Raw genomic sequence first — 26,237 nt, forward strand, 5'->3', positions numbered from 1 at the left:
AGATATGCTCTGGAGCTAGCATATGCAATTAGGCTGGCTTCACCAGTGTCACAAAGTGACCAGTTCTTTTATACGGTGACCATGTATAGTCTGGGCGCAAAGGTAGAAAGAAGATCAAAAACACTCCTAAATGATTCAATGGGCTTTATTATAGAAAGTTACTCATCAGGATAAAATTCAAAACATGTCATCAAAGTTAAACATGTCTCTGATTCAGTGTGCCTAGCTATCATATGTGTGTGCAATCAATAATTGCAGCTGTCTAATAAATCCTAATAAAGCATTTATAGAGAAACAGAGAAAGAAGGAGGAAGAGATGGCTCAGGAAGGGAATGGCAGTGATTAGTAGGGAAGAGGGAAGGGGGGAAGCTGGCTGGGGTCTGTGTTGGATGGGCATCTCACCAGGTTCACAAAGAGGGCTTCAAAGGATTTGTTCATTGCTGGAGCTTGAGAGTGATGTAGGCTCCAGCTGCAAGAAGGCTGGTGCTGGATTTCAGGAGCTTGGAAGCGATGCAATCTTCAAGCGGTCAAGCACCTTGGTGGTAGATTGCTCAGAGTGAGGTGGAGACTGAGAGCAGCACCATGGCTGGGGAGTCGTGACTGCTTACTGCACAGCAGAAGTCACAACAGTTCCTGTCCATGGAAACAGTTCCTGCTTTTAGCCCCATGGCTTTAGCAGCAAACTCTGGGATGGCTCTTGAGCAAACATCTGCTGGTTAGGCAAAGCTTGCTAGCTCTCTGTTCAGTGAGCCACATTCTTTATAGTTGTTCCTTCCTTTGATCTCCATAGAGTCTATTCAAAATATCCTCATCCTTCCTGGATCCCAAAAAGGTGACAGTGTTACCCTCTTGATACTGTCTTTTGATTATTGATATTAGTTTAGGGTATTAGCTCAGTCCAGGGAGATATGAATCCCATCTTCTGTTAGCTGCTGTTTTGGGGAGGAAGTTGTTCTATTTTGCGCAAAGCATATTTGCATCTCTGAGCTGCAAATGGGCATCTTTTCTTGTCCCCAGATCTCTGGCGCCTGGTCCCTTGAGAGTGTTGAAAGGTGTTAGCAAGGAATAATCACTGCTATAGGTGTTTTCTTTGTGTGCATCTACCTAAAGTGGAATTTCTAGAGACAGCAATTGGGTATCCCCTTTGGGCAGAGCAGAGCAATCATTAACAAGGATTAACATAGTCATTTTGCAGGAGGAAATGCGAGCTCAGTTTCTAGCTTCTTCCACAGACATTATCTGATAGTAAGTTAAATTTTAGCATTTGGATAGACCAAGCTTGGCCATTGTATTTCTTTTGAGTACCCATTTCACAAGCATTGAGAACACAATGCTGGATTGCTTCTTCCTTCACAGAGCAATTACCATCGGTCTCAGAGGCCAGTCATGTACTGGTCAGTTCACCTTGAGTTCAGGCATTAATTGATTCCTTAATAAAATGGAATCAGACACATGCCTGAATTCCATATAATTCTGGGTTGGTACAGTGAGGGAAATAAGTATTTGATCCCCTGCTGATTTTGTCCGTTTGCCCTCTGACACAGAAATGACCAGGCTATAATTGGAATGGTAGGTTTATTGTAGCTGTGAGAGACAGAATAACAACAAACAAACCCTCAAAAGCCCAGTGCCCAAAAGTCAGCGATGGATTTGCATTGTACGGAGGGAAATAAGTATTCGATCCCTTCACAAAAGATGTCTTAGTACTTGGTGGCAAAACCCTTGTTGGCAATCACAGAGGTCAGACGTTTCTTGTAGTTGGCCACTAGGTTTGCACACAACCCAGGAGGGATGTTGTCCCACTCCTCTTTGCAGATCCTCTCCAAGTCAGAAAGGTTTCGAGGCTGATGTTTGGCAACCCGAACCTTCAGCTCCCTCCACAGATTTTCTATGGGATTAAGGTCTGGAGACTGGCTGGGCCACTCCAGGACCTTCATGTGCTTCTTCTTGAGCCACTCCTTTGTTGCCTTGGCTGTGTGTTTTGGGTCATTGTCATGCTGGAATACGCATCCACGACCCATTCTCAATGCCCTGGCTGAGGGAAGGAGGTGCTCACCCAAGATCTAACGGTACATGGTCCCGTCCATCGTCCCTTCGATGCGGTGAAGGTGTCCTGTCCCCTTAGCAGAAAAGCACCCCCAAAGCATAATGTGTCCACCTCCATGTTTGACGGTGGGGATGGTGTTCTTGGGCTCATAGGCAGCATTCCTCCTCCTCCACACACGGCGAGTTGAGTTGATGCCAAAGAGCTCGATTTTGGTCTCATCTGACCACAACACTTTCGCCCAGTTCTCCTCTGGATCATTCAGATGTGCATTGGTAAACTGCAGACGGGCCTGTACATGTGCTGCCTTGAGCAGGGGGACCTTGCTGGCACTGCAAGATTTCAGTCCTTCACGGCGTAGTGTGTTACCAATTGTTTTCTTGGTGACTATGGTTCCAGCTGCCCTGAGATCATTGACAAGTTCCCCTGTGTAGTTCTGGGCTGCTTTGTCACTGTTCTCATGATTATTGCAACTCCACAAGGTGAGATCTTGCATGGAGCCCCAGACCGAGGGAGATTGACAGTTATTTTGTGTTTCTTCCATTTGCGAGTTATCGTGCCAACTGTAGTCACCTTCTCACCAAGCTGCTTGGTGATAGTCTTGTAGCCCAGTCCAGCCTTGTGCAGGTCTACAACCTTGTCCCTGACATCCTTCGACAGCTCTTTGGTCTTGGGCATGGTGGTGAGTTTGGAAGCTGAGTGATTGCTTGCTTCTATGGACAGGTGTCTTTTATACAGGTACTGTAACAAGCTGGGATTAGGAGCACTCCCTTACAGAGGGTGTTCCTCATCTCCGCTCATTACCTGCATATAGTGAAAAGACACCTGGGAGCCTGAAATCTTGCTGGTAGATAGGGGATCGAATACTTATTTCCCTCACTACAATGCAAATCCATCGCTGACTTTTGGGCACTGGGCTTTTGAGGGTTTGTTTGTTGTTATTCTGTCTCTCACAGCTACAATAAACCTACCATTCCAATTATAGCCTGGTCATTTCTGTGTCAGAGGGCAAACGGACAAAATCAGCAGGGGATCAAATACTTATTTCCCTCAGTGTACCTCTGGGTTTAATGTTGGGGTCAGGGTGTCCCCAACAATAGCTGGGGAAAGTGCATTTGGATACATACCAAGAAATATCCATATTATATGTTAGTGGAAAGAATCAATATTAAAGCACCAAGCAGATGGCAAGGATGAAATACAGGTGTGAAGTATGTTTTCAGTTGTTTTATTTAATATATCTTACACTTGCCGATGCCTATCCATTTCTATCACTGCTGAAATATATAATTGAATGCAAACTAACTTTATGTTCAACAGCCATTCCAGGAGTTGAATATGTGCAGCTTGATCCTTTTACGAAATTAGGTACATCTTTAAAACCGAAAGACAATGTATTTATTTATTTTAAATTCATAAATCCATTGGAATCAATTAATTTAGGTGAGTTTAACATGGGATGTAGCTCAGCTTATTTTATGCTCCATGGCAGGTTGGCACAGAGTCTTTGCTATCTATCTATCTATCTATCTATCTATCTATCTATCTATCTATCTATCTATCTATCTGTGTAAACTGCTTTGGGAGCTTTTGTTGAAAAGCAACATATAAATATTTGTCGTATTTGTCCTTTTAATAATGCAGACTTGCCTGTGTTGTATAAAAGTAAATGTGCATTATTGTTGTTGTTGATGATGAATATTTAGATACCTCTCTTCAACCAAAGTTACCAAAGTGGTTTACGTAGAAAAACAATACTTAAATAAGATGGTCCCCTTCCCCAAAGGGCTCACAATCTAAAAAGAAACATAAGGCAGATACCAGCAACAGCCATTGGTGGGATGCTGTGCTGGGGTTGGATAGGGCTAGTTGCTCTCCTCCTGTTAAATATAAGAGAATCACCACTTGAAAAGGTGTCTTTTTGCTCAGTTAGCAGTGGTAAACTCATTTCCTTACACCAAACCAAGCATTCTTTGGAAGCTACTTATTTTTGTTTCCCCATACATAATTAGGAATTGAATTGAAAATAAAACTGCTAATATCACACTGCCCTTATACAAATCTACAGTGCAGCCACATTTTGAGTACTGCGTACAGCTCTGATCAACATCCCTCAAAAAGGACATTATAGAACTGGAGAAGGTGCAGAAGAGGGTGAACAAGATGATCAAGGGCTTAGAGCGCCTTCCTTACAAGATAGAGCTACAACAACAGGGGCTTTTGAGTTTTGAAACAAGTTGTTTTAGTAAGAACTAATCAGCCTACTTTCCTTTCACTGTCTCTACATCTGGACAAAATTTGATACAAATCGGGGTCCATAAGTTAGATCTCTTGCACCTCAAATGTTCATGTGTCTGCCATCTTGGATCGGGGTGGATGTCATCATTACAAACTGCACAATTGAGGTGTCCCTGTGTGTCATTCACTACAGCTGTTGCAAATTTAGTTCAAATAGGCTAGACAGTCCTCATGTTAGTGCACTTGTGCCCCAAACATTTATGCATCCGCCAACTTCGATCGGGGTGGGTGACATTGTGACAATCTTTGCCGTTGAGGTGTCCCTATGTGTCCCCACAGCTGCAGCAAATTTGGTTCAAATCAGTTAAGCAGTTCACAAGTTTGCCCACTTCTTTTGAGGCACAAGTAGGCGAACCACTTTATGTGTACACCATTTTGAAACAGTGTGGGTGACATCATCACAAGCTATGCCATTGAGGTGTCTGTGTGTGTCACTCACTGCAACTGTACCCAATTTGGTTCAAATAGGTTAGGCAGTACACAAATTAGCCCGCTTGTGACTCACATGTTCTTGCGGCCACCATCTTGAATTGGAGTGAATGACATCATCACACACCATGCCATCACACACCATGCCATTCATTCATTCAATTTCTATACCACCCTTCCAAAAATGGCTCAGGGTAGTTTAAACAGAGAAATAATAAATAAATAAGATGGATCCCTGTCCCCAAAGGGCTCACAATCTATAAAGAAACACAAGATAGACACCAGCAACAGTCACTGGGCATACTGTGCTGGGGGTGGATAGGGATAGGGCATCCCTATGTATACCTACATCTTTAGCATATTTGGTTCAAATCAGTTAGGCAGTTCACAAGTTAGCCCACTTGTGTCTCAAAGGTTTACGCATCCACCATCTTGGATCGGGGTGGATTACATCATCACAAACTATGCCGTTGAGGTGTACCTATGTGTCACTCACTGCAACTGTACCTAATTTGGTTTAAATTGGTTAGACAGTCCACAAATTAGCTTGCTTGCACTTCAGATATTCATGTGGCCACCATCTTGAACTGGAGTCGATGACATCATCACACACCACACCATTTGGTTATCCCTATGTGTCCCTACATTTGTAACAAATTTGGTTCAAATCAGTTAGGCGGTTCACAAGTTAGCCCACTTGCACCTCATAAGTTTATGCGTCCGTCCTCTTGGATCAGGGTGGATGATATCATCACAAACTACACTGTTGAGGTGTACCTATGTGTCCCTACAACTGTACCCGATTTGGTTCATATTGGTCCAGGCGTTGCGAAGTTGATGGTGGGAACACACAGATACACACACAGAATCACCAGCCTGGATGGCTTTAAGAAGGGCTTAGATAAATTCATAGAGGACAAGTCTATCAATGGCTACTAGTCTGAGGGCTATAGGCCACATCCAGCCATAGAGGCAAGATGCCTTTAAATACCAGTTGCAGAGGAGCAACAGCAGGAGAGAGGGCATGCCCTCAGCTCTTGCTTGTGGGCTTCCCAGAGTCATTTGGTGGGTCATTGTTTGAAACAGGATGCTGGACTAGATAGGCTTTGGGTTGATCCAGCAGGGCTGTTCTTATATTCTTAAGCCCACAGGCAGGAGATGAAAGCATGCACTCTTCCTTGCTGTTGCTTCTCTTCTGAATACTTTTTTCTTTTCAATAAGCATGCATAGGATTTGTCAGTTAGATTATATATCTGCTCTTTTTCAAATGACAACATAAAAATTAAATTAAAAAGGGATCACAGCTGTACTGGTAAGACACAGCTCATTAGCATTACAGAATGGCAAAGAACTAGAAGCTCTGGATCACTGTTCAGGACTTGAAATCTCCACCCTTAACCTCAATTCACTCATTTTCTCTCTCCACACTTTAGTTTTTCTCGGATCAGCTCCTGTCTCTGCATCTAAGCTCTGTTCTCAAGGCAAAGCAAGCAAGGCTTTGCAGTCTGCTGTGGGATCCTAGAGAACAGGCTGAACCTCTCCTCTCCTAGCAGCCTTGACTAATACAGGTTTCTGGTGGGGTTTTTTGCCTTATCGTACCTGGTAAGGCTTAGCTTCTCCCTGTAAACAAACTTAGGTGGCTCCCCCACTTCCAGGGTCCTTGGCAATAAATAAAAATAGTATATATGAAGTACACTAATAATAGTATATATGAAGTACACTAATTGCAATGTAGAAGAGGGCAAACCATTCTGAAATGCTTGAACTGTGTTTCTATTGAAAACAATAAGCATTGGCTAACACCCCAATGAATGCTGCTGCTTGAAGCCAAAACAAGCACATATGCAGCAGATGTGTTCCTGCTTCAGCAGCGTGAGTGCTCGTGCGGAGGGGGTAGCAATATTTGCCAATCTCCCTTTCTCCTAGAAGTGCTCTGTGCATGCACAAATATGTCTCTGAAGTTTGCACAGCCCTCAGAGACATATTTGCACATTGCTCCAGTGTTTCTGGGAGAAGGGGAGAGCAGCAAAAATTGCCTACATATCCCCAGTGGGAACACATCAGCTGTGTAAATGCTTCTTTTGGCCTGTATGCAGCTTTCATTGGGATGTTGGCCACTGAATCTGCACTTTAACTTCTTGGAAAATTATGCGTTAATAAACATGACTTATCTACATAACTGCAGATATAAAGTACTTCACCTAGAAATTTGGAAAAGAAAGTTAATAGTTTTGGGGCACTTGCATTATCAGAAAATTTTTAAAAGACATTGGGCAGCATTCAGACATACTCATGACTATGTCATACTGAAATTAATGGGACAAGTTAGTCATGATTAACTTATTTCCTAGTTTTCCACAGAGCTTAATAATGACGAAACAGAGTGAATACTGCCCTGTTTTAATGATGAGAGGTTAATGTTCTCAGAAGAATACAAGAAAGGAAAATCATAGAATACTAGTCAAGGGTTTGCTGCCAGAGTGTACTTTCTCCCCCTCCCCTTATTAGCGCCATCTCTCTCTCCTTTCCCTTCCTTGCAATCATGGTTTTGCATAGCAGACTGCTACCATATATCAGGCCACATTTAGGCATGTATTAAGATTTTCAACCCTCAGGAGGCCCAAATACTACAACCACTCTAAGGGTCAATACTGGACCTATCAAATCTTTTGGCTTTAGGCATTTGAACTAGAGCAGTTCTGCATTCAGTCCACTGCACAGCTATCAAGGCATTATTTTCTTCTTTCCACGTGTGCAGCCTTGTCAAAAGTGAATCTTTGACCTGTAGAGTGACCCTAAAGATAGGCACCATGGATGGCTTTCTATTGGCATCGAAAATGATTCTATATCATCCAGAAGATCATATTATTTATTTTATTGATTAGTATACTGCCTTTCAGGCCAAGGGCTCTCAAAGTTGTTTACAAACAATTAAACAAGTTGTTCTGGTAAGAATTAATCTGCCTACTTTCCTTTCACCATAATTATAATTACCACCCTCACAAGTTATCCCCCTTCAGCCTTAAATGTTCACATGCCCGCTATCCTGAATTGGGGTGGATGACATAATCACAAACTATGCTGTTGAGGTGTCCCTATGTGTCCCTACAACTGCAGCAAATTTGGTTCAAAATCAGTTAGCGGTTCATAAGTTAGCCCAGTTATGCCTCAAATGTTCATGCGTCTGCCATCTTGAATGGAGTGGATGATATCAACACAAACTATGCCATTGAGGTGTCCCTATGTATCCATACAATTGTTCCTAATTTGGGCAGGGGGGCATCAACGTCATTCTCCATCTTCTGAGTCTGGATCTTGCTGTGAGGTTGAGAATTATCTGTATAAGGCTACTTAGTGGGAAATGTGGCACTAGGAATATGTGTGTTGAAGATTAAATTTATTTCAGTGGTGCTGAATGGCAGAAAAAAAATAGAAAAACTACTCTTATAAAGCTAGCTAGTCAGTCACAGTGAATTAATAATTAATCTGAAACAGCCTTTATCTTTACATTTTTGTGAAACTACAGTATCAAGTAAGACAGACATATTATATGCAATGTACGTTTAAAATGGATAAAATACCTTAGTGTTCAGGAAAATGGTACACAGCACCACCTATATAGTATGAACAGTATCCTCTATATTATGTTATTCTGTTCTTTAGCACAATGTGTATTATTTTTACTTCTTTTGACAATAATAGAAAACCAAAGGAAAGACCTTGGGAAGTGAGTCAGACTGACTGTAGGTGGCTGTTGTGCGATTATTGTCAAAATCTGAGATACACAGAACAGCCTGCTTTCAAAAGCTGTTGCCTGTGGTTGAGCCCGCAGCTTTACAGAATAAATATTTCCTCTGGAGAGCTTGGATACTAATTGTTTAGGAATAAAATTAACTGATTAACAAAACACAATTTAAAAATTTAAAGATGGAACTTGTTGAAAAACTAAGCAATTCCAAATCAAGTGAGCTGTTAATAATTTATTTTTAAATGCTTTATACTGACCTTTGTAAACTACAATACTTGAATATCAGTCTCAGATATTACAACAACCTTCCAGTACCTATCTCATGTTTTCCATTTTTGTTGGGAATTGATGATGATGATGATGATGATGATGATGATGATGATGAAGAATATAATACAAACTTACTAGAAATGCTTCTTGTGTGTCGGAGCTTGAACCCACAGCCAGTATTCAGCCAGAGTCTAGGAATGGATTTGTGCTATGTACCACAAGCCACCTATGGTCCAAGGATGGAGCTACTGGAAGTTCAGCCAGACAGTGTGAACCCAAGCAAAGGTGGGAATCTCAGATTCATCTAAGACCATAAACCACTTTGGTGTGGGTTCACACAATTATGCTAATTTCAGTAACCCACATTTATTTATTTTGTTTATTTATTCATTATATTTTTATACCGCCTGAAATGTATATCTCTATGTGGTGTACAAAATTTAAAATATTTAGAAGTCACAAATTAAAATACATGACAATAAAAACAATAAAATAACATTATTAAAACAAGATTTTTAAAATTATTAAAATTATTAAAATTAATTCTAATTAAAAGCCTGAGAGAACAGGAGGGTCTTGAAGTTTTTCCTGAAAACAAATAGAGAAGGAGATGCTTTTATTTCAGCAGGAAGCTTATTCCAAAGCCCTGGGGCAGATACAGAAAAAGCCTGGTCCTGGATCACCACCAAACAAGCTGGTGGCAACTGTAACTGGATCTCTCCAGAAGATCGTAAGAGGCAGCAAGGATTATGACAAAAGAGGTACTCTCTCAAATAGCCTGGACCCAAGCTGTTAAGGGCTTTATAGGTAATAACCAGCACTTTGTATTTCACCCGGAAACATATCGGGAGCCAGTGCAATTCTTTTAGGTGTTATGTGGTCCCTTCGTGTTGTCCCAGAGACCAATCTGGCTGCTGCATTCTGTACCAATTGTAGTTTCCGGACTACGTACAAAGGCAGCCCCACATAGAACGCATTACAGTAGTCAAGCCTGGAGGTTACCAGCATATGTACCACTGTTTTAAGGTCATTCACCTCTAGAAATGACCGTAGCTGATGTATCAACCAAAGCTGATAAAAAGTGATCCTGGCCATCGCCTCCACCTGAGAAACCAGGGAGAGCTTTGGGTCCAGAAGCACTCCCAAGCGACGTACCTGATCATTCAGGGGGAGTGTAACCCCACCTAGAACAGGCAGATCTAAACCATCTCTCGGGTCCTGGCCCTCCACTTTCAGTACCTCCATCTTATTTGGATTCAACTTCAGTTTGTTATCCCTCATCCAGCCCATTACTGCCTCCAGGCAGGCATTTATGGAAAATATGCCATTTCCTGATGAGGTCGGCATGGAAAAATAAATCTGGGTGTCATCCACAAATTGGTAACATGCAGCACCAAACCTCCTGATGATCTCTCCCAGCGGATTCATGTAGATGTTAAACAGCATTCGAGACAGTTTAGAGCCTTGCGGGACTCCACACTTCAGTTCTCGCTTAGTGGAACAACAGTCTCCAAGTGACACCATCTGGAATCTGCAAGAGAGGTAGGAGTGGAACCACTGTAAGACAGTGCCCACCCAATCCCACCTCCCCCAGGTCGATGGTATCAAATGCCACAGAGAGACCCATAAGGACCAGCAGACTCACACTTCCGCTGTCGATAGCCAGCTGGAGATCATCCATCAGGCCGACCAAGGCAGTCTTGACCCCATAGCCCACACGAAAGCCAGTTTGAAAAGAGTCTAGATAAACTGCATAATCCAAAACTGCCTGGAACTGAGAGGGCACCAGCCACTCAACCACCTTGCCCAACCATGGAAGATTAGAAACTGGTCTGTAATTAGCTAACTCTGAGGGATCCAGCATAGCTTTATTCAAGAGTGGTATAATAATAGCCTCCTGAAGACAAGCAGGCATCTTGCCCTCCCTCAGAGAAGCATTAATAATATTAACCAGACCCTCTCTTATCCGATGCGATAAGCCACATTGGGCAAGAGTCAAGAGAACAGGTTGTAGGGCGCACAGTCCGAAGCAGTTTGTCCACTTCTTCAGGAGTCACAAACTGAAAGTGATCCAATCTAATCCCACAAGAGGAGTTGCTGGACACCTCCTCAGTAGACTCTGCAGTAACTGTGGAATCCAGCTTGGCCCGAATCTGAGAGATTTTTCCACAAAAAAGTCGTTAAAGATGTCACAGCGAGTGACTGATGGTTCCAAGTTTAAATTGAAGGTAAAGAGGGTACATACTAGCCCTCTCACAACCCTAGACAACCCTAGACATTAAACCTAGATTCAAATGACTGTGTGAACCAGGCCATCTGCTGCTACTATATCAACCCCACCTCCAGTCTTGTATATTATAGTGTACTAGCTGAACCCGCACAGAGCATCTGTGTGGTAGTTTACTTCCTTTTGGGGTTTAGCTGGGAGAATTTGTTTGGCTGGTCCTCCCTTTGTAGCCGTGCATTGCACCCTGTTCCCCACTCTCCACACCACAGCTCTCTCACTCGCTCTGTCCCCCCCACAACAGCTCTCTCGCTCACTCTGTCCCCCCCACAGCTCTCTCTCTTGCTGCTACCCCACAACTCTCTCGCTCTGTCTCTCCCCCGTGCCTCTCTCACTCTCTCTGTCTCTCCCCCGTGCCTCGCTCGCTCTGTTTCTCCCCTCTGCACCTCTCTTGCTCGCTCTGTCTCTCCCCCCATGCCTCTCTCACTCACGCTCTCTCCCCCCACGCCTCGCTCTCTCTCTCTCTCTCCCACACCTCTCTTGCTCGCTCTGTCTCTCCCCGTGCCTCTCCCACTCGCTCTGTCTCTCCCCCACGCCTCTCTCGCTCTCTCTGTCTCTCCCCCGCACCTCTCTCACTCTCTCTGTCTCTCTCACGCTCCTCCCTCTCTCTCTCTCTCTCTCTCTCTCTCTCTCTCGCTCTCTCTCTCTCTCTCTCCCCCGCGCCTCTCTCGCTCTCTCTGTCTCTCCCCCCACGCCTCTCTCACTCACGCTCTCTAACTAATGCTTTTTTGGGTTTTTTGGGGTTTTGGTGGTGTGGGGTGTGGAAGACTGGCTGGTGGTTTTTTGGGGGGGGGGAATGGCACTGGGTTTGGATTTTTTTCTTTTGGAGTGGGAAGGTCAGCAGCGCGTCCTCACAGTCCCAACGGTTTTAATGGCCCCTTACCTCCCAGCGATTTTGGGCTTCATTGGGTTCTACGTTCTGTCCATTGTGTCGTTTACCCACCAGCCGCCCCCTCTCTGTGGTCGGTTTCCTGTGCCTTTCCTATCCTTTTTCCTTTCCTTTCTGTTCCATCCCAAGTCTGTTGATTCCCACCTCCCTCACTGCTGCTCCCTCCCCAGGCAATGGTTCCTCCTTTCCTCTCTGCCTTTTCTCCTTTCTTCTTCTGTCTCCTGAGTCTGCCGATTCCGCCTGCCTTCCTAGTTCGCTGCCCCTCCCTTCCCAAGGCAATGGCTTCAGGCATCCGCACGGCTGCGGATGCCTCCGGACGTAGTCCTCAACTCGGTCGTCTGTAAGCGAATTATATATATAGATTTTGTAATATCTTGAAGCTGCCCATGAAAGGTTGGAGATGCACATATGCACACAGCTTCAGGGGTGTGAGTGTGTGTGTGTGTGTGTATACAAAACAGGCTTGCAGTTTGCAAGCACTCCTCCTTTACCAGAAAGGGACCATGAATTCTTTCTTCATTCCTTGTTAGTTGATAACCAGAAGAGTTGAATTGTTTTGAGTATATAATAGTGTTGCTGCCGAGAACCCTTAAAAAGACAAATTCTAGGAGACTGAATGAGATAAATGAACTAAAAGACTAATGCAAAATTCTCAAGCTTTTTTGTTTAAGCGATTTTCATGGAAATAGAACTCCGACAGAAATCCAGTGAACGGAAACAATATAGCTTGTTCGTTTCTTTAACATTCTGTGAAAGTCAGGACTTCTTGTACGTAAAACTACCTGAAAAAACTGCCAAAGTTTGTCAGACGTTTGTCCCATGCTTTTCCAGTTGGACAAACTCCAAGCATTTCCTAGGAAAGTAATGAATTTTTCGGGGGGGGGGGGAGGTTTGATTTTGCTGGTAGTGTGGGCAAGATTTGGAACCTACCTGCCATACCTGTTTCTATCTTTCATGGTTTAGTCTGGGAATTTCATGGCAGTGAGTGAGTGAGTGAGTGAGTGAGTTCAAGCAGCTTCATATAGATAGATATGTTATAATAATTTATTTTATACATATTTGTATATATATAATGTATACATATTTTGTACATATTTGTATACGTATAATGGTATACATATTTGTATACCATTACTGAAGTCTCTAGGCAGCTTACAACAATAAAAGAAACCCAGACATTTTAACAATTAAAACATATTAAAATATCAAATTAATATACCCATAAAAACTACCAAATAGCTAAAAAGCTTGGCTGAAGAGATGTGTCTTTAATTGTTTCCTAAAAACCAACAGGGATGGAGCAGCTCTAATCTCAGCAGGAAGTGCGTTCCACAGCTCTGGCGTGACTACAGATAAGGCTCTCCTTTTAGTCATCATCAGACGAGCTGGTGGCACCCTCAGACGAACCTCTCCTGAAGATCTTAATAGGCGGTGGGATTCATAATGAAGAAGGCATTCTCTTATAATAGCTAAAACATTGGAGATAGGTAGATGGGAAGGGCTTGGTTCTCAATAATAAAATAAAATTATTTTGGACAATGAAAATAAACTGAAATCTGGGGCATTAAAGGAGTGGGCAGCAGAACATGCTATCTACCCTGCTGAATCGTCCCAGTGTTATCACTAGAAACTTGACCTAGATTCAAGATTGTAGAATCAATGCCTAAGGCCACAGGCAAAAAAGTACAAGTTTTGTGACATTTTGAGTCGAGTTCTATGCTTTCAAATGTGCACAACTAAAGAATGGCATAGTTTGTAGACAATGTTTAGGTTGGCCAGGTGCCATGGAAACTGTTTATTGTATATCAGATTGGCTGGGGGATAGCTGTGAGCCATAACAGCAGACACATTTATGAAAATCACTGAAGGCCTAGTGGCACTGTGTTGTATGGTTTCTTTCTTTGTGGATTATGTGCTTGCTTTGGCAGGTATAGGGAGCAGATCTTAGCAGACTGAGAAAATAGACTGAATTGTTCCAGATAGACACAGAAATAGAATTACTCAACTCATTATGCTGGAATGAGTCAACCTGGATGGTTGTGGTCAAAGCAGATCTGCACATGATATGACATTTGCCTGATTTTTAAACAGTAAAGGACAATCACATCTTTTCTTTTTCTTATACCAGCACATTATAGTAGAGGCTTTACTTCTAAAAAGAGTATAGACTATTTTCAGGTGTGCAATTTCACTTCTGTTCTTGACAGTACTAATTCCTTTTTTTTTTTTTTGCACAGAATGAGAATCAAGTCTTTTTTTGGGTAAACCTCTGTATGTGTAGTCACTTGAGCTTCCATCAGATGATCTGAATCAAGTCTTTTGTTGGGTAAACCTCTGTATGTGTAGTCACTTGAGCTTCCATCAGATGATCTGTTCTGAGCACTACACAAAGTATCTTCATTAAACAATCGGCAATATATACCTTTATTTATTTATCTTATTATAGATAACAGCTTCATCATTTTCCAATTGCCCAGTATTACTGCAGAAAATCACCAATGGAAGAATCTTTTAAAAACCATTCTATAGTTAATCTCAAGTTTTAGTTCAGATGCAGCCAAGTGATTTCATTAGTCAACATGTGACCAAATGTTTTCTTCAAGATGAATTGAAATGGACCCTAGTCAGCCCAGATAGTGATCAGGTAATGATGGAGTGAATGATTTGCTTTGATAAAAATACAAATGGAAAAGGGTCTATTGAAAAATATCATGGGACATCAAATGCTAATAATATATAAACTTTCTATACTAATGCTATCAAAGAATGCATAATGCTAGCATACTGATCAATTATACCTATATAATTATATCTTCTAAAGGATCTTAACCTTTCATGCTGTAGTGCTCCATGGCCAGGTACTCCTTCCATGGGAAATGAGTAGTTCTTCAAAGAGTGCAAGGCTCTTTCAGTTTAATCAAGGAGCTCCTAGACACAAAGGCTGAATTCAGACCTAACATGAAACCGAAGTTAAACAACGCAGAGGTTGGAACTCCATTATGTCTAATGGTTTCGGTTTCTTTTTAGATTGTGAGCCCTTCGGGGACAGGGATCCATCTTATTTATTTGTTATTTCTCTGTGTAAACCACCCTGAGCCATTTTTTGAAGGGTGGTATAGAAATAGAATGAATAAATTATTATTATTGTTTTACACAGTCAGACAGGTGTTATTGAGTGGTTTGTTTTATCCAGACATCAAGTCCTTCCCAAGGACCTGGGATGCCAGAATTTTATTGTCAATGTTGTTGCTGTTGTTATAGATATCGTCGCAGAATATAGGCTGTTCCCAGTAAAGCTGCTTTTTGTAATTGGCTGATGGTGATTTCTGTGGCCCCTATGGTGTTGAGGTGCTCTTCAAGGTCTTTTGGAACTGCACCCAGGGTGCCAATGACCACTGGGATAATTTTGGTCTTTTTCTGCCACAGCCTTTTAATTTCAATTTGTAGATCTTTGTATTTGGTGATTTTTTTCTATTTCTTTTTCTTCTATTCTGCTATCCCCTGGTATTGCTATGTTGATTATTTTGACTTGTTTTTCTTTCTTCTCGACTACAGTTATATCTGGTGTATTGTGTGGCAGATGTTTGTCTGCTTGTAGTCGGAAGTCCCATAATATTTTTACATCTTCATTTTCTTCAACTTTTTCAATTTCATGGACCCACCAATGTTTGGCTACAGGTAGCTTGTATTTTTTGCAGATGTTCCAGTGTATCATCCCTGCTACCTTGTCATGCCTTTGTTTGTTGTCAGTCTGTGTGATCTTTTGACAACAGCTGATTAGGTGGTCCACTGTTTCATCTGCTTCTTTACAAAGGCGGCACTTGCTGTTTGTGGTTGATTTTTTGACTTTTGCTCTTATTGCATTTGTTCTTGGTGCCTGTTCTTGTGCAGCCAGTATTAAACCCTCAGTTTCTTTCTTCAAGTTGCCATTCTTAAGCCATTGCCAGGTCTTGGTGATGTCTGATTTTCCACTTATATTATGCAAATATTGACCATGCAGTGGCTTATTTTTCCATTTTTCTGCTCGGTTCTTGACTTGTTCTTTCTTGTAGGCCTGCTTTGTTTCATTGGTGTTGAATAGTTTTGCATTATTGACCATTTGAAGTGCATCTTCTTCACTGTCCTTGATATACTCTTCAAGGCCTCTTTTCTCCTCCTCTACTGTTTGATGGACTTGCAGCATTCCTCTTCCACCTGAGCTGTGTGGGAGGTATAGGCTATCTACATCACTGCGGGGGTGCAGAGCATGATTGATGGTCATGATTTTCCTGGTCTTACGATCTAGCGTCTCTAGCTCTGCCTCGCTCCAGTCTATTATTCCTGCAGTGTATCTGATAACAGGTATAGCCCAGGTGTTTATGGCTTGTATGGTGTTCCCGCCATTGAGTTTGGACTTGAGGATTTTTCTAACTCTCCTGATGTATTCACTTCCAATTTTTCTTTTAACTTCAGTGTGTGTAATATTATCAGCCTGGAGAATGCCCAAGTATTTGTAAGGTTCTTTCTCTTCCAGGTTCTTGATGTTGCTTCCATTGGGTAGTTCTATTCCTTCTGTTTTTCTTATTTTTCCTCTGTTCATTATTAATGCAGCACACTTGTCTAGTCCAAACTCCATTGCTATATCGCTACTGAATATATGGACAGTGTTTAGCAGTGATACGATTTCTGACTGGGACTTTCCATATAACTTCAGATCGTCCATGTACAGCAGATGGTTGATTTGACTTGATGTTTTAGATGTTTGGTATCCGAGGCCTGTTTTGTTTAGTATTTGTGAAAGTGGAGGCATGGCGATTACCAACAACAGAGGGGGTAGTGAGTCCCCTTGGAAAATGCCTCTTCTAATGCTAACCTGTCCAAGTGTCTTGCCATTTATTGTTAGCTGTGTACTCCACATGCTCATTGCTTTTAAAAAAATAAATATTGGAATGTTTTTGCTGACACCAGTTGTTTCTAAACATTTTAGTATGAGGCAATGAATCGAAGGCTTTCTTGTAGTCAATCCATGCATATTATTATTATTATTATTATTATTATTATTATTATTATTATTAACAACAACTTCATGAAACTGAGGTTTCAAGCTGAAAGCGATCTGTGATTTGCCTCACCAAACTCCAATTTGAACATTCACTTTGCACAAAGGTTTGCTGCCAAGACCTCCAGGTTGGCCACCGAAGCATTACGGACACCACCATAACCATGGTTACATGCTGATTTTCAAACCTCAATCATAGAGATGGTGTTGCAGACCCACTTGGGAATGTGGCTTCTCCATGACTGTGGCGCTTCTCAGTAACTGCCTCTCTGGGCCCTAGCCCCACCCCTCCTGTTGTGGACACCCTGACTCCAACATTGGACCTAGAGCTACCAATCCAGAATTATGTAGAATCCAGACCTGTGTCTGACTCCATTTTATTAAGGAATCAATTAATTCCTGAATTCAGATGAACTGACCAGTGCATGACACCTAGGTCTCATGACTGCCTCTGATAATTGCTTTGTGAAGATAGGGGCAATCTAGCACTGTTTCTCAGTGTTTGTGAACTGAGTACTCAAAGGAGACACAATGGCCAGGAGCGGTCTCACACATATCCAAATGCTTCACAATGGAATGCCTTTATAGAGGCATGGCAGGAAGATTTATACACACTAGCAATTTGGATATGTTGGTGCCCAGCTCATTTGTGTTGAATCAGAACTCATAGCCCAGAGAGGCCTGACTCTGTCTGTGAAATCCAACACCAGCCTTTTCCCATTTGAAGCCTGCATGGCTCTCAAGACCCAGCAATGAACAAGCCCTTTGAAGCCTTCTTCGTGAACCTGGTGAAATGCCTATTCAATGCATCGCCCAACCTGCTCCCCACTTCTCTCCTCCCTACTAATCACTGCCACCCCTTTTCCTAAGCCCTCCCTCCCTTCTTCTCGCTCTGTTCCTCTCTAAATGCTTTATTAGGATTTGTTAGACAGCTGTAATTATTGATTGCACACATATGATCGCTAGGCACATCGCACTACACCTTGAATCAGAAACATGTTTGATTTGGATGACCTGTTTGAATTTTATCCTGATGAGCAACTTTCTATAATAAAGTCCACTGAATTGTTTGAGAGTATTTTGGATCTTCTTTCTACCTTCCTGCTGGTCACTTTGTGACACTGGTGAAACCAGCCTAATTTCCTATGCTAGCTCCAGAGCACATCTAGTATACAGATCAGGCTTGGTTCACAACACTCCTGTCACCTATCTAGCTATGGAGTTGCCCTGCAAGAAGCAGGGCAACCCATCACAATACTGGGAGGGGAACAAATGGCTGGGGGGTGTTTGGGGTTGGATTTAAATGCTAGCCCTAACCAGGGATTCTTGACAGCCAAGTTCTATTTTTTCTCACAGAAAGGTTGGGGAAGGGGCCCAGCCCCTTCCCCTTGGGGGTTTGTGCTACCTAGGCTTACTCATGAGCAGGGCCAGTCACCAGGGTCAGCACTGCTCCAGTCAGAGGAGCGATTTGACATATGTGATGACGATGAATGATGACCTGTGGTGGACCGCACTTACTCAAGAGAGTGCCAGGCTGTGAGGGCACCCCCTCACAACTCATGAGAAGAACCAACAGATGGGAGGAGAGATAATTGCCAAGCAAAATCTCTAAACATGTGTGACAACAAAACAACCCCTTCTCCCACAGACCGCTCTCTCACAAGAAGGCCATTGGAGCTCTATATCAAGGCTGGTTGCTGTATAGAAGAAAGCTGGGCTGATGGGTACTCCAGTGACTGCTCTCCCTGTCTTGGTGACTGCTGCCTAGAAGTTGTAAAAGCTTGTCCCCTGCCAGCCTGTCCACTCTAGGGATGTGTGAAACGTTTTGGGTACAAAATGTTTTGTACTTGAAACGGGCTGTTTTAGGTTTTGTAGACAAAAAAAACCACACACATTTTCCATATCCAAAAGTATTGTACACAAAACAAAACGCCCCTGTTTCGGCTACAAAATGTTTTTTTGTTTCAGGCCTCCATTTTGTGGCGATCTCTGAGTCAGTCTCCATTTTGTGTTTGACATGTCTTTGAATTTCCCACCCTTCCAGCCTTCCGATCGGTGACCTAAAGCATGGGCTGACCTGCTGATGATTCCCTCCTTGTTCCCCATTGGCTCTTTTGCCTCTTGCCATTCTTTACTGACCCCGCATTGGCCAGTGGAAGGGTCAAAGAAGGGGCAAGGGTAGGGGGGAGTTCAAGAAGGGGTTTTCAGTTCATTCAACAAGTTAGTTACTCATTCGCCATTCTGCCTCATTAAAAAGAGAGAGAGAACTAATTTGCATTGCATGGCATGCCTCAAGTTGCCATGATGATGCCATGCCATTGCCTATGCCTGCTTGCCTTGTTGCCAGCCTGAGCCCAGCCTGCCAGCCTGCTATGGTTACTGCATGCCAGCCTGGGAATGGATTTATCTGCTGCATTGCTTTTTTGTTCCAGAAGATTTTTTTTCACCCCCTTGAGAGATGCCATGCCATTGCCTATGCCTGCCTTGTTGCCAGCCTGAGCCCAGCCTGTACATTCTCTGGTAGCATATGAAATTTTCAGTGACAAACCGATGAATCCACTCTCATATGCTCCCAGAGAATCTACACTCAAAACATTTCAGAAACAACAGAACACAGTACCCCATGGGTTAGCAACCCATGTGGGTGATTGGCACCCTATGTGCTCTACACCACCACTCACTCTGGGCTACCCCGGTGCCCTCAAAGTGTTATGGGGATGCTGAAACCTCCATCATTCCCTAAGGGATGAACCTTAAAGACACATAAACTCCATTAAATCTTTAAAAACCAGCCCTCTGCCCAATTCCTTTGAAATAATTCTGGCAGCTTCCTTACCCCCACTGGACACTACCACCCATCCTACTCTGTTCTGGACAACCCCCTGTCCCCCTGACATGAAGCTATACTTTTTCTGAAACCTCCATTATTCCCTATGGGAAGAATCTTAAACTTCAAATTTTTTCCAAAAAATCAACCCTTTGCCCAATTCCTCTGAAATTTGGGTGGTAGCTTCCACCCATTAGACACTGCCACCCCCACACACTAGTTTTGCCCCGGGGGCATTTTTTAAAAACCCAAAACATTTCGGATTCGGATTTTGCAAATTTCGAACAAAGAACAAAATTGGGGTGTTTTGGATTGGCTGATTTTGAACAAAGAACAAAATGGTCCCCCCCCCCCCCAGATTTGGGCCAAAAACAAAACAGAAAAAAACTCGCACAACCCTAGTCCACTTGTATAGACATGTGCACCCTTGCTTCTGCCCCAAATTGGCAACCCCACTCTCCTGGGGCCACTGGAATCGCTCTCCTCTCCCACAATTCCCCACTCTGGCAGATCTGTATACAATGCAATGCCAGACCAAACATGAGAATTTTGAATCCGAGCAAGTTGCCAGTGGAGCAGGAGTGTAGTTTGGTTTGCATGGACTGCTTTGATGGGGTGATCTCTCACAACAACATCCTAGGCCTCAGCAGGATAGACCTGGAGCCTTTGTTCTTTGGAGAGGTGAGCTGGTCTTGTGGTAGCAAGCATGACTTGTCCCCATAGCTAAGCAAGGTCTGCCCTGGCTGCATATGAATGGGAGACTTGATGTGTGAGCAATGCAAGATATTCCTCTCAGGGGATGAAGCCACTCTGGGAAGAGCATCTAGGTTCCAGGTTCCCTCCCTGGCATCTCCAAGATAGGGCTGAGAGAGATTCCTGACTGCAACCTTGGAGAAGCCGCTGCCAGTCTGTGAAGACAATACTGAGCTAGATAGACCAATGGTCTGACTCAGTATATGGCAGTTTCCTATGTTCCTATGTTCTTCCTCATATACATTATCCCCTCCTAGAAAGTCTTCATGTTCCCTTCCTCTCAATATCTCACCCACCCACCCCAAAACCGTGCTTGTGCAGGACTATTTAGGAGCAGGGGTCTTAAGAGGATGGTGGTGACATCACTGTCTGAAGAAGCACTGGCATGGCATGGCATGGCATTTAAAGGGATTTAAATGCACTTTCCATGCTGATGGTGGATGGGGAGCACTGGAAATGCACAATCACGCTTACTCTACTGACATACTGACTCTTTGCCCACAGTCTGGCCCTAGAGCTTGCTGGGATCAACCCCAGTAGCCGAGCAGCAAGGAGGGGCTCCCTTCTTTTGGAATTGAAGTTTGGCAGACCATGGATGGAAGAACATCTGCAGTGCAATTTAAAATTTAAAACTGAAACTGTGAGTTCTAGGGGTGTGCACGGAACCGCACAGCTGCGGTCCGGCACTGTGGAGGGGGTCCCTTTAAGGGCGGGGAGGGTTTACTTACCCCTCCTGCCGCTTTGCCCCCTCCAGCGCCCGTAGTTCTTGTAGAAATTGGGGCGGCAGGATACCTCCCCGCCGCCCCTTCTTGCTCTGCAATGCAAAGGCTGAAAGAAGGCTTCTTTCAGCCTTTGCATTGCAGAGCAAGAAGGGGCGGCGGGGAGGTATCCTGCCGCCCCAATTTCTACAAGAACTACGGGTGCTGGAGGGGGCAAAGCGGCGGGAGGGGTAAGTAAACCCTCCCCGCCCTTAAGGGGACCCCCTCCACCCGGACTGGACCGGCCAGGTCCGAACCGGTCCGGACGGTCCGGAGGCCTTTACAGTGGCCTCCGGCCTGGTCCGGACCCACCCCTAGTGAGTTCACCAATCTTCAGTTTCATGTTACATCTTAATTCGGCCAAAGTATCATAGTGCAAGAGCTCAGGATGCAACCCAGTCACTATTAATATAGTGCTGCTGTCGTGAATAGTATTGAGGTCCTGAGCAAATAACTCCCAAAGAGGTTTGAAGTCATATGTTCAATGCTTTAAAAGTTTACTTGCTCCTGGAGTTATACTGTTTGAAAACTTGACATTAATGCCATAGCTCCACCATTTCCTACTAAAGATATTCCACATTTTAAAACTCTGTGGAAGATGGACCATATGACTCTGTTTCAAAAAGGAGCTTCTTACTCCAGAGTTTTGAATGTGCAATTCTGCATAGAAGTATCAAGGCTATAGTCATATGCACAATTATCTATGCCCATTGAGCTCAGTGAGAGCTAGGATCATAGGATCAAGCTGTACAATATCTCAAAAGGATACATGAATGCAAATGTTTGTAACAACCATATCAGTTAAAGTTCACTGGAGTTCACTCTGAGTTAAACAAAGTTGAAATTGTGTTTCATATTTTAAGGTGAACTATATATCATCATAGTGGAAGTGGTTCCCACAGCACAGGTAAAGAGAACATATGTTCCAAATGGATGAAAATAATCTTACGTTCTCTGTAGACCTATGATTCATTGCCATCTGATACAGAGTAGCAAAATGGTCAAAGAATCGGGATATCTCTCTTACGGTATGAAAATATGAAAACCATTTATTGCCAGGATAGAAAGTTGTTGAGTCACCTAAATTCAAGAATTAATCATTTCAGTGGCTTTAACTATGCTCAACGTTGTGCTGGATTGTGGCCTAATCTACACTGATTATCATTTATCTAATAGCATTTTGAATATTTCCATTGATAGGAAATGAATGTTTCCTCCTGGTAACATGTTCCACAACATGTTTTTGTCCTAATTTCAACCCACGTCTTCCTGTTGCTAACTTAGTGAGGAGTACAACTATCTTTTGAAATTACAAAAAAAAATTGCAACAGTCTTTGGAAATTACAAATTTGGAGATTGTTATCATGTATACCCTGATTACTTTTGAATTGGTGTGTTGTTGTTTTTTGTGGGGACATATCTGAATACATGAAGTTGCATTCAGATTACATCAGCCTTTCTTGCAGCTAGGTCAGTGTTGCCTCTTTCAACAAGGTCTGCCCTGGTTGCATATGTTTCAACTGTCAAAGATTTTATAGGACTTTCTTGCCTGCTCTTGGAGACATTGAAATCTGTGGGGGCAAGAAATAACTGTGCTGGAAATTGTACTGGTTTGAAGACAGGCAGATTTCAACTTACAGTGGAACTTAGGAAGCTGCCTACTGAGTCAGACAATTGGTCCATCTAGCTCAGTATCGTCAATGTCTACGCAGACTGGCAGAGGCTTCTCCAAGGTTGCAGGCAGGGGTCTCTCTCAGCCCCATCTTGGAGATGCCACCGGGGAGACATGGAACCTTCTGCTTTGACTATGTGTGAACTGAATCAAACAGAAATGGCAGAGGCCCTTTGTTTTGCTAGGAATGTAATGTCCTAACATACAGACCTATTCCCCAATTTATCCTTGTTTATTCCTTGCCCTCAGATTCCTCTCCCCACTGTCACTGTTCAAAAGTGAGGCATTTTGTTGCTTATACTTTACACGATTAATCATCAGTAATTTCCTTATACTGTTAGACCTCTGGTTCATTTCGCCTAAGGTAGCCTACTCTGAGTGGCAGTCGCTTCCCAGCATTTCCAGCTGCATCCGTTTCTTGAGATGAATGACCTCAAAACAGTGATAGAGGTGCTGGTAACCTCTAGGCTGGATTACTGCAATGCACTCTATGTGGGGCTGCCTTTGTATGTAGTTTGGAAACTACAGTTGGTCCAGAATGCGGCAGCCAGGTTGGTCTCTGGGTCATCTAGAGAGACCATATTACTCCTGTGTTGAAATAACTGCGTACACTGGTTGCTGATACGTTTCCGGGCAAAATACAAGGTGCTGGCTATTACCTAAAAAGCCCTAAACAGCTTAGGCCCTGGGTACTTAAGAGAATGTCTTCTTCACCATGAGCCCCACCACCTGTTAAGATCATCTGGAGAGGTTCGTCTGCGGTTGCCGCCAACTCATTTGGCAACTGCTCGGGAACGAGCCTTCTCTATTGCTGCCCCTGGACTTTGGAATGTGCTCCCTGTTGAAATAAGAGACTTCCCATCTCTGGTAACTTTCAAAAAGGCACTGAAGACACATTTTTTTCACCCAGGCTTTTAATTAGATTTATGATTCTAAATTTTAAATTTTGGTTTTAAATGATTTTAATGTTAATGATTTTAATTGTTTAATTGATTTAGTTTTGATTTTAATTGTTTTGTTTTTATTTTGATGTAAACTGCCCTGAGCCATTTTTTGAAAGGTGGTATATAAATCAAATAGATAAATGAATGAATGAATGAATGAATGAATAAATAAATAAATTTCAAGCAAAGGTCTTTGTCAACCTTGCTACTTGAAATCTTTTTACTGGAATGTTATGGTTTGAAATTTGGTCCTCCTATATGCAAAGCATTTGCTTTCCCACTATGGCCCTAGCCATTGGCCTTTAATGTTACTTCTTTCTGTTAACTTATCTATTGCATATTTCTGCTACCTTGATTCAGAATTGAGGTTACTTTAATGGCATAACTTCAATTTTATTTTAGAGCACTCCACACACAGGCTGACAGCCTGACTAAATTTACTAGACGGAGGCCTATTTAAATACAGCAGAAGTCCTTTAGACTATTCCCGGAGTCGTACTATTGAGAAATTTAGGCAGGATGTCATCTACAAGCTGTAATATATTCTGACTACTGTGTTTCTTCTCCATTATGTTAATCCAGTTTTAGTGACACATAAGCCTCACTAAAAGTAACTCACCTCATTCATTTCAATGGCTTTTAAGTGCAACTTTATTTGAATTGGGGCCTAAATTGGCTGAAACAAATGCTGCTTCAAATTATATCAATGTCTTTCTGTCTATATACATTGAATGGAAGTCATAAGCCCTCTTCAGATGTTAGAAATTTTTAAATGTGAGCACTGCTCGTGTGAGCAGAGGTCCAGCTAGGTAATTTTGGAGCCTGGACCTAAAGGCCTCCCCACCCCACAAGATAAGCATAATTATTCTACAGATATGGTGCGGGCCAGTGGCACACATAATTTAAGGATCTGGTGGGACCAGGGGCTGTGGGAGACCAGATTTCCACCCTGAGGTCCGGGGGAAAGGTGTATCTACTTGTGAGGGGAAAATCAGTGAGGAAGTCCCACCCACTGCTGTCACTCACTCCTTGTACCTGATGACCACACTTATGGTGCTGTTTGAACGGGGAGGCACCATGATCATGATGGCCAGCGATCTCTCACAAGTGGGACTCATGGTTACAATTTCTAGCATCTGAAGAATGCTCTAGTAGTGATTATTTGGACACCAATTGGTTGAGCTTCTGCAATGTCGCTGCAGTTTTACTGCTCAGAGAACAAAGCTGAGAGGAGGGGTTATAGCACTAGCAGGTTTTCTAGGTTTTCACTCAGAAGGTCTTCAGTTTTCTTCCTGCCATTTCTAGATAGGGTGTTCTGTCTGAAATCTTAGAGAATGTAAATAAATGTTGGATTGATCTGTGGACTACTCGGCATAATGCAGCTTCATCTATATATTTAATCCTCCTGGGTGCGCCTTTAAAATGTGCGTCTCGGCGCCCAGCTGATTGGCTGGGCAGCAGAGGCGCCTGGTAGACTGAGGTGGCAATGAGGCCAGGCCACACCAAAAAACAGGAGTGGCTGGGTTGCGGCCAGCCAGTGGGTCGCGGTGGCAAGGCAGTGGCAGGCCCAGTTGTGGCGGTGGGCCCAGCTGTGGCAGCAGCAGTTTCAGGCCCGGTGGCAGTGGCGAGGTGGTGGCGGGGTGAGGAGCTGGCTGGGCCACCAGGAAGACGATAAGGCCCAGGAGGGGATGGGCTGGCTTTAAAGCCGGCCAGAAACTGGGGGCGGGGAGGGGGGAGGGAAGGACCAGCCTGGTTAGGAAACGCTGGCCCCAAATACTGCACAGATGTTCTGTGCAGGGTCAGCTAGTATGTTCATAAACTGATAGCAACCAAATGTTCACAGTTGAGATTCTGTGGGGAGGGACAATCATTGGTTTGGATGGGCTAAGGGAAAAATCACCCAGGCCTCCAGAAATAGCTGTGTTTGGTATTGATGACTGGAAAGCTGACTTGGAAGGAGTACTGGAGTGGGGGAGGGGCGAGATAGACATAAACCCCAGAGGTCGATTTCCTAAAGGAAATGGCACAATAAGTAATGGAGAGATGTATATGAACCCAGCACAGGATAGGTGGAAGATGAAAAGTCTTTGGATTGTGAGTGAAGGAGCCAAGCAGGCATAGGGCTGCCAGGTCTGTACTCTGAGAGGGCTAAGAGAGTTGCAGGGAAGGAAGAAATTTACCAGTTGTGGCATCTGCCATCACTGCAACATTGTGTCAGCAATCCTGACAAGGAAGTGAGGGCAAGCTGGGTCAGAAGTCGGCATCCTGGGGCAGCTGCCAACA

Source organism: Hemicordylus capensis, chromosome 4 (genome assembly GCF_027244095.1).
Source record: "Hemicordylus capensis ecotype Gifberg chromosome 4, rHemCap1.1.pri, whole genome shotgun sequence".
Taxonomy (NCBI): domain Eukaryota; kingdom Metazoa; phylum Chordata; class Lepidosauria; order Squamata; family Cordylidae; genus Hemicordylus; species Hemicordylus capensis.